General features: G+C 46.2%; 1 pseudogene; it reads right to left on the bottom strand.

Moving 5' to 3' along the window:
- Positions 1-2,949: 2,949 nt before the first annotated feature.
- On the bottom strand, positions 2,950-12,006 carry LOC142796220 (uncharacterized; annotated as a pseudogene).
- Between the last annotated feature and the right edge of the window lie 227 nt (positions 12,007-12,233).

The following is a 12,233-nucleotide window of genomic DNA, read 5'->3' on the forward strand; positions in this document are numbered from 1 at the left end:
AGAGGAATTGTGGGGAATACTGAACACACTAGGCATGGAAGATGTAGTTACTAATCTTTTAAAGGATATCTATAAAGGTAACAAGGTAGTTATAAAGTGGAAAAAACAGGTATTCAAGCCTGCAGAGGTAAAACGGGGGCTTAGGCAGGGGTGCCCCCTGTCACCCTTATTATTCATGATGTACCTACAAGGATTAGAGGCAAAATTAGAGGGAAGTGGGCTGGGCTTCAACCTCTCTTTAGTCAAACAAGGAAAACTTATTGATCAGGCACTACAGCATTAATGTGCGCAGATTATATATAGTGCTAATGGCCAACAACAAGGAAGATTTGCAGAGATTGATGGACATCTGCGGTAATGAGGGAGATAGGTTAGATTTTAGATTCAGTAAGGAAAAATCAGCAGTCATGATTTTCAATGACAACGAAGGTAGTGAGCTTAGGATACAGGAGGTCACGCTAGAGATAACAGATAAATACAAATATGTGGGTGTATGGATAAGCAATGGGAGCGAGTACCTGAGGGAACACGAAATATACGTGACGACTAAAGGTAACAGGAATGCAGCAGTGATGAAAAATAGGGCACTGTGGAATTACAATAGGTATGATGTTGTGAGAGGAATATGGAAAGGGGTCATGGTTCCTGGGCTGACGTTCGGCAATGCGGTCTTGTGCATGAGATCAGAAGTTCAAGCAAGATTAGGAATTAAGCAACGTGGAATAGATAGGCTTGCTTTAGGAGCTCACGGGAATACACGAAATCAGGGAGTACAAGGTGATATGGCATGGACATCATTTTAGGGCAGGGAAGCTAGCAGCAAGATAAAATTTGAGAAGCGATTGAGAGAAATGAAGGAGGAGCATTGGGCTAGGAAGGTTTTCAGCTGCTTGTACATGAAGAATGTCGATACGAAATGGATGAAGTGAACCAGGTAGTTGACTGGTAAATACTTAGAAAACAGCAGATGGCCAAACCAAAAAGAACTATCGGTTAAGAAGGAAGTGAATGAAACGGAGACTGACATGTGAAAAATGGGTATGATTAAGAAGTCTGCACTGGAGATCTATCGAACTTTTAAGCAGGAAATTGCCAAGGAATTATCTATGATAATACTCGGGGTAGTTTTCTACTGTTTGAGGCAAGGACCGGAGTACTGCGAACCAAGACATATCGGGCCAAATACGAAGGGGTAGACACAGTATGCAGTGCATGTGGAGAGGAAGAAGAAACTGCCGAACACTTGATAATGTTCTGTAAAGGGCTTCACCCTATAGTTCAGGATGATGGCGCAGAGTTTTTCAAAGCACTGGGGTTTAGGGACCAGGAGGGCAAAATGGACTTTAAGCAGGTAGACTTAACTAGAAGGAGGTTATCTGATTGGTGACTGAAGTCAAGGCACGAGTGAAAATTAAACTCTTCACTGCAAAGTAAGAATCCTCAAACTCACTTTTTAAGGGAAAAAATAAATATAGTTTTGGGTTCATTAAGTATTACGGCTTGGTGGCGCTAGCCACCGCCCGATCTAAAGGGTACAGCCATATCCATCTATTCATCCATGTCAGGACTCGTGGGCTTTCCACTCTCGGGAGCGCACGGAAGTGCGTCCATCCATCCGTCCGTTCCTGCCTCTCTGTGTCCGTTCATACGGACGCACGAATGGATATGGACACATGGACAGAGGCACGAACGTACTGATGGACGCCCAGACGGATGTACAGAAAGAAGCAAAAACAAAAGGATGGACGAACACCCGGATGCGAGTTTACAAAGGCGAGCGGATAGAGCCACCCACAATGCACCGCGGGCCAGCGCTCTTGAAGGCTATGCATTTCCGCCGGCCTAACTGTGTCATCGCGCTGTCGCTCCCCGCACTTTCGTATAGTGTTGCAGCAGCCTAGCGGGGGGTCGCGCTCGCGGAAAGAAGCCCTGCCAAGGCATATGGCCCTGCAATCGGATGCTCGCGAAGTAATCGTGTGCGGCTCGTCTGACCGAACATGCTGCGCTGAGTTAGATACTCGTGAATAAAGCGTACGCCCCCACCTATCACTGTAGCAAAGCCGCGTTATTCAGGACGCAATGAAGCCGAGTCGCCACTACGCCTGTTGCCAAGTGCTCGGAAGGAAGCCCTGCGCCGAGTAGGATACTCGCGAAAGAAGCGTGTGCGCCCACCTCCCACTGAACGAACGCCCTACGCCGAGTTGGATACTCATGAAGAAAGCGTGTGCCCCACCTTTCACTGCCGAGTCGCAAAGCCGCGCCGTTCAGGATGCATTGAAGCCGAGTCGACTGACTACGCCTGATACACCTAGGCCTGCTGCGAAAAACACCGCACCGGAGATTACTGAACTCCACTTGGTGAGTTTTTGTTGATTCTCAGCATGCTGTTATTGAAAGCGCGTTTCCGATACTGTCGTTTTAAATAAGGCTACGAACTGAGTTCGGGCAGCAAGGACAGAAATGTAGTGGTGATACATGCATGCGATCGTAAAATCCTTGAACGCCTGCGCGCAAAACTTTGTCGTGCGTCACTACCACACTGTCGAAGCTAAAAGGAAAGCATGCAGTCTCAAGACATTGTTTTTAGTCAAACTAATTTAAGACAAGAGAATTAAACTTATTGGAAAGCTCTTCGCAAATGTTTTTTTTTCTTTCATGGCTTCACTGCAACACGGCCCCGTGTTCAGGTGAAGGCAAGTTAGACTCGCAGTTATCCTCGCCCGTTTGTGGTTGTCGCTTTTTTTTTTCGCCCCCTGTGTATTATGTGATCTGAAATTAATCTGCCACCCTTCTCTATGAAACTGTCGAGTGCACTCCATGCGGCTTTACTCTGCATGATGTCTTCTTTGAGAGGCTTCTTCAATAAAAGAAGGTATTAGGGCGAAGCTTAGTAAAATCCCAGCTGCCAACAGTTGTAACCACTATAACCATGCAAAAATAAATATGCAATACATGAAATAATAATTTATTAACATGAAAACTGTCCCATGAAAGAACACTAAAGATATTTACAGGAGAATGGCACAACAAAGATAACACTTTATGCGTCAAGCATAGACGCACGTGAATGTATACATTGGTGAGTTTATGTATGAACAGTCATGGTAATAACTTTGAAAAGCAAAATGAACCCTGCTTGCAGTGCAAGCTGAAGGGAAAATGAGGAGGGAGACAGGAAAGAGCGTACTCTTTCCTGTCCCCCTTCTCATTTTTCATTCAGCTTGCACTGCAAGCCGAGTTTTCAAGTATGAAACCAACTAGTCTGCAAAGAAGTATTGATTCAAAAAGCACAAAATCTTTGTTATAATTTTAGTGGAAGTGGCATGACAGGCACGTATATTAAATGGACACTGTCGACACGATGCTGTCATGCCAATATGTGTAAAGTACACAGATGAAGCATGGTGCATACACAGGCAATATCAATTTGACTTTCTGTTGACCAGAAAGCACTATACTGCACTTAGGCTCAGCCATCTTGAGACTAGAGTAGGGCTCTGTCGTTTTGAGCTAAAATTGAAAATGCAAGTGGCACATCGGTACTAAAAATGTGGGCTTGGTAGTTGGCCATCATATAATGGTGCACTGGATGATGTGGTGTTCACAGAAGGGCATACTATTGCTGACAGCACAGGTAGTTTGCCTGGTTAACACATAATTGTGCATTGCAGGGAACTTGGTGGTGACAAGTGGTGTTCTGGTACCGTTTTATACATTGAGTGATGTGGGCCGACAGCACTGAGGACCAATCCACCACATCTAGTGGTGACCTGCAGGTTACGGCATTGAAATCCCGGCCGCGGTGGCAGTCTCGATGCAGCACATTGGAATGAAAGAAAAAGGGTGAGTGCACTATACAATGGGACGGCGTGTCATAACGCAAAATAGCTCAATCGGCCGCTATCAAGCAAGGTATCAAATAAGAATAAGCAGCTAACAACAAAATGGAGAAGATGAATTAAAAGAAACCATGCTAAGTTGTCAATACACTGTAATGTTGCTAATTAGACGAGTCGGAGCAAGAAAAGTACAATTAAAGTCTAGAAACGCGCGTGACTACACTTTCTGGAAGCTGATAGCAGTTTCTTGAAGTGCCTTCTGGGAGAACCTCATAGGGTACTTCAGTAATTCGCTGTAAAACCTTGTAAGGCCCGAAATAGAATCATAGCCCAAAAACCTTCTGCGAAAATGTGTGTGCCCCATCGGGTGTTTCATAAATGATATTGTTACTGGTAGATGACAGAAAACAGGTATATTTACAATATATACAGTCACAGTAATGCGGGTAAAAAAAACTAAGATAGCGAGAGCAGGCACCACCTAGTCCTTCACTTTTTCGTCCTCTCTATGTGAGCGGCACATAACGTTACCCTCCGGCGGTGAAGGCACCGACTCGGTGCAGTCAGAGAAAGACGGTATAGTGGTGGTTATTATACATGTGCGTTGCGGCAGCCCGGTGTATGACATGGCTTCAGACGTACAACGTAAACGATGTTGGTACGGGGTGAGTCGACGAGGACAAAGACAATTCAATTTCTTATGTCACGACGGTCACTTGGCGTTGCATAGGGTACGGTTCGGAGGGCGGGAACAGTAGCTTTGTAAAAAGCCCAATACAGCATGCTGGAGACCACAGCACAGGAATCCTGGAGGAAAGTGAGTGTTTATATGACTGCTCTCGTAACGAAATCGTTGGCCCGCTTGCGAGTCGGTTAGCCGAACGCACACAAGTTGACGTGTATGGTCGGCATGGGCTATAGCTTATTGAGCGTATTCAGTGGGTGGGCATGTTGAAGGAGGCATCATTGGTGTCCATAGGCAACATTGGATTTCAGTCAAATAAAATAAAGGCGAACAGCCAGCTGCCTCATGTTACGACGTATATGTTGCTCAAGACTAAGACATCTTGTATGTAAACCATGTACGGCTCTGTTGAGGTTCGGGCACGGCACGAGAGTTCTTTAAGTTGGCGTGCAACGGGCTTTCCGAAAAGGTTTTTTTTTATTTTTTGAAGCACATTGGATGAAGCACGAGCCAAAAAAAACAAGCGAACCTCTTTGGAAGAACGTGTGATAGGGAAGTTGATTACGGCGCATATTTTTGCTGGATCAGCTCGTTTACTTGCAGCGTCAACCAGATGGCCAAGCACGGCGATCTCAAGGCGCAAAAAGCGGCATTTTGAAGAGTTGAGTTGAAGATCAGCAATGTGAAAGAGTTGCAATATGGCCGACAAGTTTTGCAGGTGACTAATGAATGTAAGGGGAGAAAACTACGATATTGTCAAGGCAGCAGAGAGGCATGTGGACCACTTGAAACCCCTCAGTAGAGAGTTCATCACACGCTCAAAATGTTGCTGGCGCATTACACAACCCAAAGGGCATGACTTAACTCCCAATCATTTTCATCGACAGCTATTTGTCAATAGCCCAAACGAAGGTCGATGGAAGATAAGTACCGTGCACCAAAAGGGAATCAATGGCGTCGTCTATTTACAGCAATAGGCAGAAGTATTTTTTGATTTTGTTGAAGTGCCGGTGAAATGCCGGTAGTCGACGCAGAACTGCCAGGTGTTGTCTTTGTTTTTTACAAATACTACGGGCGACGCTCAAGGGCTCGAAAATGGCTCCATGATGTCCTTAGAGAGTATTTCATCAACTTCCGTTTGAATGACGCTGCGATCGGTCGCCGAGACATGCTAAGGGTGTCGATGAATGGGTGTTGCGTCCGCGTTGTCAATTCGATGCCTCACTAGATATGTTTGTCCAAGTTTGGGTGAAGCGAAATCAAAAGTCGCGGTATGACTCCTAGGAAAGGCGTAGGTCCTGGCTTTTAGAAGGGTCAGGGTTCGGGGCAGGCAATCATGTTTTCGAATGTGTCATCAGGTGTCGGGCCAGCAGGAGGGCTGCCTGGAGGCGACTGCGGGGCATCAATGGCCAGAACAACAGGGTTGTTTGCGTCTAAAGGTGATATTGTGCCCAGCGAGATACCTTCAGGAAGCAGTTGTGCGCAGCGTCCAAAGTTCAGGACAGGTGTGCGAAAGTTGTTCGCAGAAACAGTCACAAGATAGTGAGGCAAAACTAATCTTCGCGTCAGTAGAACATCCAAGGAGCAACGTCCAGAACAGCAAAGAGAACTGAGGTGTTGTGGTCATCGAAGCTCACATGCGCAAAGCACATTCAAAGGACGGTAGGTGTACGGCTATTGGCTTCGCGAACAACAGGTGATGAGGCGCGTGTAACGACTTTACGAAGACGACGAGAAAGGTGAGCACTCATCAATGATTATTGGGCCCTTGTGTGGATGAGCGCTGAAACAGGCATGCCCTCTACATCTACATCCATAAGCTTTTGTCGAGATGCCAGAGTTAACAGAGGATTTCCGAGTCGATCAGTCAAGGCAGCATCACCTTCCGGGAGCTGCACTGGTCTGTTTTCACGAGGAAGGACGGTGAGAGGGAGCGACGGGACATAAGCAACCGAGAAAGTCGTTGGGTCTGGGGAGACGGCGACGGCTCATAATGTGGGGTTGATGTTCGGGCATTAGTGTTCAGTGGATTGCCGTGCAAAGGGGAGGATGAAGTGTCGTCTGGACGGTTCTTCGCGCACGGTGGCCTGAATTAATGACACTGTCGGGCGGGCCTCCTCGTGAGAATTAGCCTGGGGAGCAGTGCTGCCTCGATATTACGCCGCACGAGACGCAGGAAGTTTTTGGTACAGGTCGGCGGCTGGGTCTAGACGTCTTTGCACGACGACGTGGCAGCAGTGGTAGGGAGCTGAACAAATTGCTGCGTAACATGTCGGCTTTTTGCTTCTTCGAAACTTCAGCACTCCCTGATAATGTCGTAAATGGTGGAGCAGTCTTTGTACACGAGCAAGTGAAGGGCGTCGTGAGCGATGCCTTCATTAATGTGGGTGACTGTTGGCTTCGGCCATTTGGCTATTAACTTGCCGGCACAAGGCTAAGACATCTTGTATGTAAACCATGTGCAGCTCCTTTGAGGTTTGGGCACGGCACGAGAGTTCTTTCTCTTGGCATGCAATGGGCTTTCCAAAAAGGTGTTTCATTTTTTTGTTTACATACGTCTTTTTTTGTTACGTACGTTTAAATTCTCCTCGTGTGTGTCGAACCACACGTTGGCCCTACCCCTGAGGTAGTACCTGACGTTTGCAAGCATCAAAGTCGAATCCCAGCGATTGGTCTTGATGCTGCACTCTTAGTTGGCCAGCCACTTCTCCACCTGACTGTTATCAGTCCCGCAGAAGGGGCCTGGGCCTCGGAGGTGGGTCACGACAATGTGACTGGGTGCATTCGGCATAGCGGGGGCTGGATCAGCAGAATTGTCTGCCGGCATGATGGACTGTCCAAGAATACGCCCTCTGCGAAGTTCCGTTGTGTGCTCCTGATGTGCCCAGCACCTTTACCAAAGATGTTACGGGGTGATGACAGAAAACGAGTGTATTTACAATATTCATAGTAACAATACTGCGGTTAAAAACAACCATGATGGCCAGGACAGGCACCACGTAGTCTTCTAACTTCTTCGGTTTCTAGGTAAGCGGCACATAACTATACTGTCAGTGTTGTGGTTTTGGGACATTAACCCCACCGCCACTCAAAAAACGCAATTGAAGAGCTCATTACTCCTGACGGTAAGGCGAAACAAAAGTCGCTCATGGTGGAATGGCACAATGTTACTGCACAACATTGATGAGTATCTGATTGTGACTTGTGAGGGCCACACCTGGTGGATCCAAGAGACTAGTGGGATTAGTGGGCACCATTCTTTAACATCAGCTTTGACAAGGCTGTATGCATGATACTGAGGTAGTAGTGCAGAGCCAAATGCTTCTGCCTGTGGCTAAGGTGACCAATTGTAAGGTTATGATATTACAGCTAATGCGAGTAGTCGTTCTCGCTTTGGTTCAATCAAAGATGAAGCATCAAGTGCAGCAGTGGCGATGAGCTGCTCCTTCGCATAGATTTAGGTTCACTTTAAAGAATCCCACATGGCCTAATTTGATCCGAAGTCACCCACTGTGGGCCCCGTCGCGGTGGTCTACTGGCTAAAATACTTGGCTGCTGACCCGCAGGCCATGGCATTGAATCCCGGCTGTGGTGACTCCATTTCCGATGGAGGTGGAAATGGTGTAGGCCAGTGTGCCCAGATTTGGGAGCCCGTTAAAGAACCCCAGGTGGTCGAAATTTCCGGAGCCCTCCACTACGGCATCTCTCACAATCATATGGTGGTTTTGGGACGTTAAACCCCACATATCATCAGTCGCCCACTGCGGTGTGCTTCACAATCATATCATCGTTTCGCCACATAAAACCCTAGAAATGATGTTTGAAACCAAGTTGGCTCTGTGCCTAGAACTGTCGTGAGCCCAGTTGGTGGGAGGCAGCTGCCATTCAGTGCAGCCTTGCACCAGGCACATTTTTCTCTATGCTGTGGCTCAAAGAATGGGGCCTCTTCTTTGCTCTCTTGGCAGCTGGCTCAACTGCTGGGCGCCCTGTAGGGACCCTCTTGAACCCCCTTGTAAGCCCTGGCCTACGCCTAGCAGTGCTGGTCGGTTGCACCCTTATGTGACGGGCCCGGCGACGTCTTGCTGCAGCGGTAGCCTTGAATGCCAGCATCAGTCCTGTCCCATCGCTGCTGTTCTGAACACGAGCAAGCTCCTATGCAAGGCCCTTCACGATATCAAGGTTAGCTGGATTGTGTGCATTCATAGAATGCACACGCCGCAACTGGACCTCCAGGAACTCATATGCATGTTCTTGGGCCTGCACCAAAAGTGATGAAAGAAATATACTTCAAGTGTACAGCACACCAACAAGAACTGCACATTTATTTTGCTCCTCTCTAACTGCAGACAACTGCTCGAGAATAAAGTTCAAGCTGAGGAGTCAGTTTAAGTTAAGGTTTTCCTGTCACCTGTTTTGACTATTCTGTTAGTGGAAGTGCTGCTAATACCAACAATTGGTGACCTGTAGTCCCAAACATGGAACAATACGACACCAATAGTGTTGAAATCTTGAAATCGCCCTCAGAATGATGACATCCACCAATATGAAATTGTAAATTCGTGAGTGCAGTGGAGCACAATAATATGCTTACAGGAATAAAAGAAGCCTTGACTACTGTTCAGTAGTATTCCCTATGTTTAATTGAAAAGTACTTCAGGGCCCTTTCAAGGGGCTTGTCCTACCTGGGCAAGTTGGGCTGCATCAGGCACCGACGGTACAGGTGCGAGGTGTGTGGCCTCTTGCGTGCGTGCTGGTGCCTTGCATTGCTTGGACTTCGTCTGGCTCCTCCTGCTGGGCACTGGTACCTGCCGTGGTTCTGGAACTACTGCTGGGCTCCTCCTCTTGGAAGGGTTTGAAAAATATCCTGGGGGGACACTTCTCGCCCAGGGCCAGTTGTCCCAGTTCGTACCGGTCGTCAGTACTCAGTGCCGGAGCATTCGGAAACAGTCCTCCGTACTTTTTCTGCACCAAAGCCTGGTGCTTACAAAATGCACCTTGTTTACCAAAGAGACACGTACATAGTCCTATGTCAGCATAGACCTCATAACTGGAGCTGGGGTGGGTCGCACTAGGCACAATGTACTGTCCCTGGCCTACCACTTGGATGGCCTCCGCTGCATCTTTCGGCATTCTCGACAGCAGCCGCTTGTACAGCAGTTGATGGGCTGCAACACGGCTGTAGGCGTGGCAGAGGATACGGCTTTCAAAGTATTTCTCCCACACCAGAGCCACCGAGTCTACGAATGCGACTGCATTAAATGCTTCGACTCTGTTCAGAATAATGTCTTTGAGCACGCGTATGGTTGCCTCCGCAAAATTGTTGGTGTTGTGGCCCCTTGTCAACACGTCCAAACGGTAGAGCTGCACCCACTCTTCTTGTCGGCGCAAGAATGTCAGAACTCTAGACACGAAGGCATCGTGTTGTAGGGCCTTCACTTCGGCAGTGGCAGCTTCAAGTTTTTCTGCTGTGTCTGCATACATGACCTGCAGATAGCAGGAAATTTTTCAATGAGGTGCTCGTATTTGGATATTTTCGCTTTTTTTAAACTGCACCATAATACAGATTCATGCTTCACTGTCTGCATTGAAGTCACTTTGTGATCTGCACATGCTTGCCCCAGTTCAAAAGGCCAGTAAACAACCCCCAAGGACCAAAAATAAAAAATATGTGCACCTTTGCTCCGTGAACATGCTGCCTCCTCAAGGATTTTGCAAATACTTTATTAAGGAATTCACAGGGGTTAGAACATTGGTTTCAGCTAGTTTCAAATTTTCGTGCGGTCTCGCCACCCTTCTCTTTCAAAGGGAGAAAAAAGCGTAGCCTGCCGTCGTGACTGGTTTAACCCAATCGATGAGCTGCGTGCTTCGTCAAGTCGCCGATCGGCGAATTTGTGTCACTGCTCATGAAAGGAGGATTGGTCAGGTGTAGGAAAGGAGCGCGGGAATTGTTTTTCGAAATGGAGACTGTGCACGGTGCGCAGCGCTGTAATCTGGAAATTGATTGCCGCGGTCTGCTCTACGAATTGCCAAGCGGTGGTCCATAAAAGTTGATGCTGCTGACATTTTCTGTACGCTTGTGCGAATAGGGAATTTTAGGTTCGAAGTGAATTCGAAGCGAATAGTGATTTTGGTCGAATAATATCTAATTGAATTGTAATAGTATATATATTGCATATTATAAACAAAAAGGGGCGTATTTGTCATGGCCAAACAAACTTGCACAGATCTTTAAAAATTGAAACAGGGCCTATGCAAAGGCCTTTTTTTTTTTTCATCAAAGGAAGTGGCAACAACTTCGAATTGTAGCAGCATTCGACTTTTGGTGCAGTCCAAGTAATAGCCAGTAAAATATGCTGCGTTTCAATTTTTTTTTTACTTAGAGCATATAAATCTGTGTAACGAGCTTTTAAACTGAAAACAAAAAAAAAGCAGAATCGATGTCATTGTAATTCTTTATTAAAACCTTGAAGTGGGGCTTTGCTGTAGTGCGAATTTCTCTTCATTATGTGTTTTCACGGCTTAGCACCAATTCACTGCAGTGAAACCACTTTTACATCTGGTCTAATATGCTTGGGTAAGTGCTTTCATGGTTTAGCAGCCCTCCACTGCCGTGAAACCGCCTTTACAAAGTGTTACATGTGGACTAATATACACCTATTTTGTTCGTTTTTAATAATTCAAAAATTTCAGCAATTTAACTTCGATTCAAATCAAATTTGATTATTGCATTATTCATTTAAATATTCAAAGCATTTGAATATTTGAACAAGCCTCATTTTATGGCATTCGAAATCATTTGAACCCACCAGACGTTTACTGGTGTACTTTTTAAATGTGGTTAAAATGGACACAAATACTGTCTGCGTTTTCATCTGCAGATTAGGGCATCTTGTGCGGCATACACTCCAAATTATATCACGAGGAAGTGAAGGTAATTCATGCACTAGCCTTGCAGGACAGCTGTGCTTTTTATACACCTATGCTGCTATGCCAGCGCCATCATCTTGGAAACATGAAACGAATGCTAAAATAGCAGACCATTGTGAATTTGTTCACTAAGTGCAGATGCAACGAATGCACCTCGTATCTTAGAGCTAGAGTTACAACTATATTGCAGTGCACGTTAAAGAACCCCAGGTGGTCTAAATTTCCGGAGCCCTCCACTACGGCGTCTCTCATAATCATATAGTGGTTTTGGGACGTTAAACCCCACATATCAATCAAATCAACAACTATATTGCAAAAAAACTTGCCAGTTGGAAGGCAGACATGAATCGTTTCCTCTGGTCTTTGTCGACAGAGTTTTGAGATGTCGTCAGCCAGCGCCACTCCGCTTGTGCCACATGAAAATGGCACAAAAGCTGCCTTGCTGACGGCCATGTCTGCTGCTGGGCGGCCTTCTCAGCACTCGAATTGTCACTCATGAGTACCTGTGGGGCCTGGAAGACAATGCAATAAAGTTGAAAGCTGTCCATAGTTATAAAGGCATAGAAAAGTCGTGGATGTTGTGAGAACAATTTTCATGGGTGAATCTAAAAATATAAATATCCTTGGCTAATAATTTTCTATTGAATTTGAGTTCGCTATTTGCTTTTTAATAAACTATAGAGAGCAGTAACATTTATGGTAAGTTTCAAGGTTAAAGACAAGTGTAAGTTTGCATCTGTTACCAGTATTTTAAAAAGAGGAGAGAGTTCGGGCAATAGGTC

The sequence above is a fragment of the Rhipicephalus microplus genome, chromosome 1, assembly GCF_043290135.1.
Source record: "Rhipicephalus microplus isolate Deutch F79 chromosome 1, USDA_Rmic, whole genome shotgun sequence".
Lineage (NCBI taxonomy): Eukaryota > Metazoa > Arthropoda > Arachnida > Ixodida > Ixodidae > Rhipicephalus > Rhipicephalus microplus.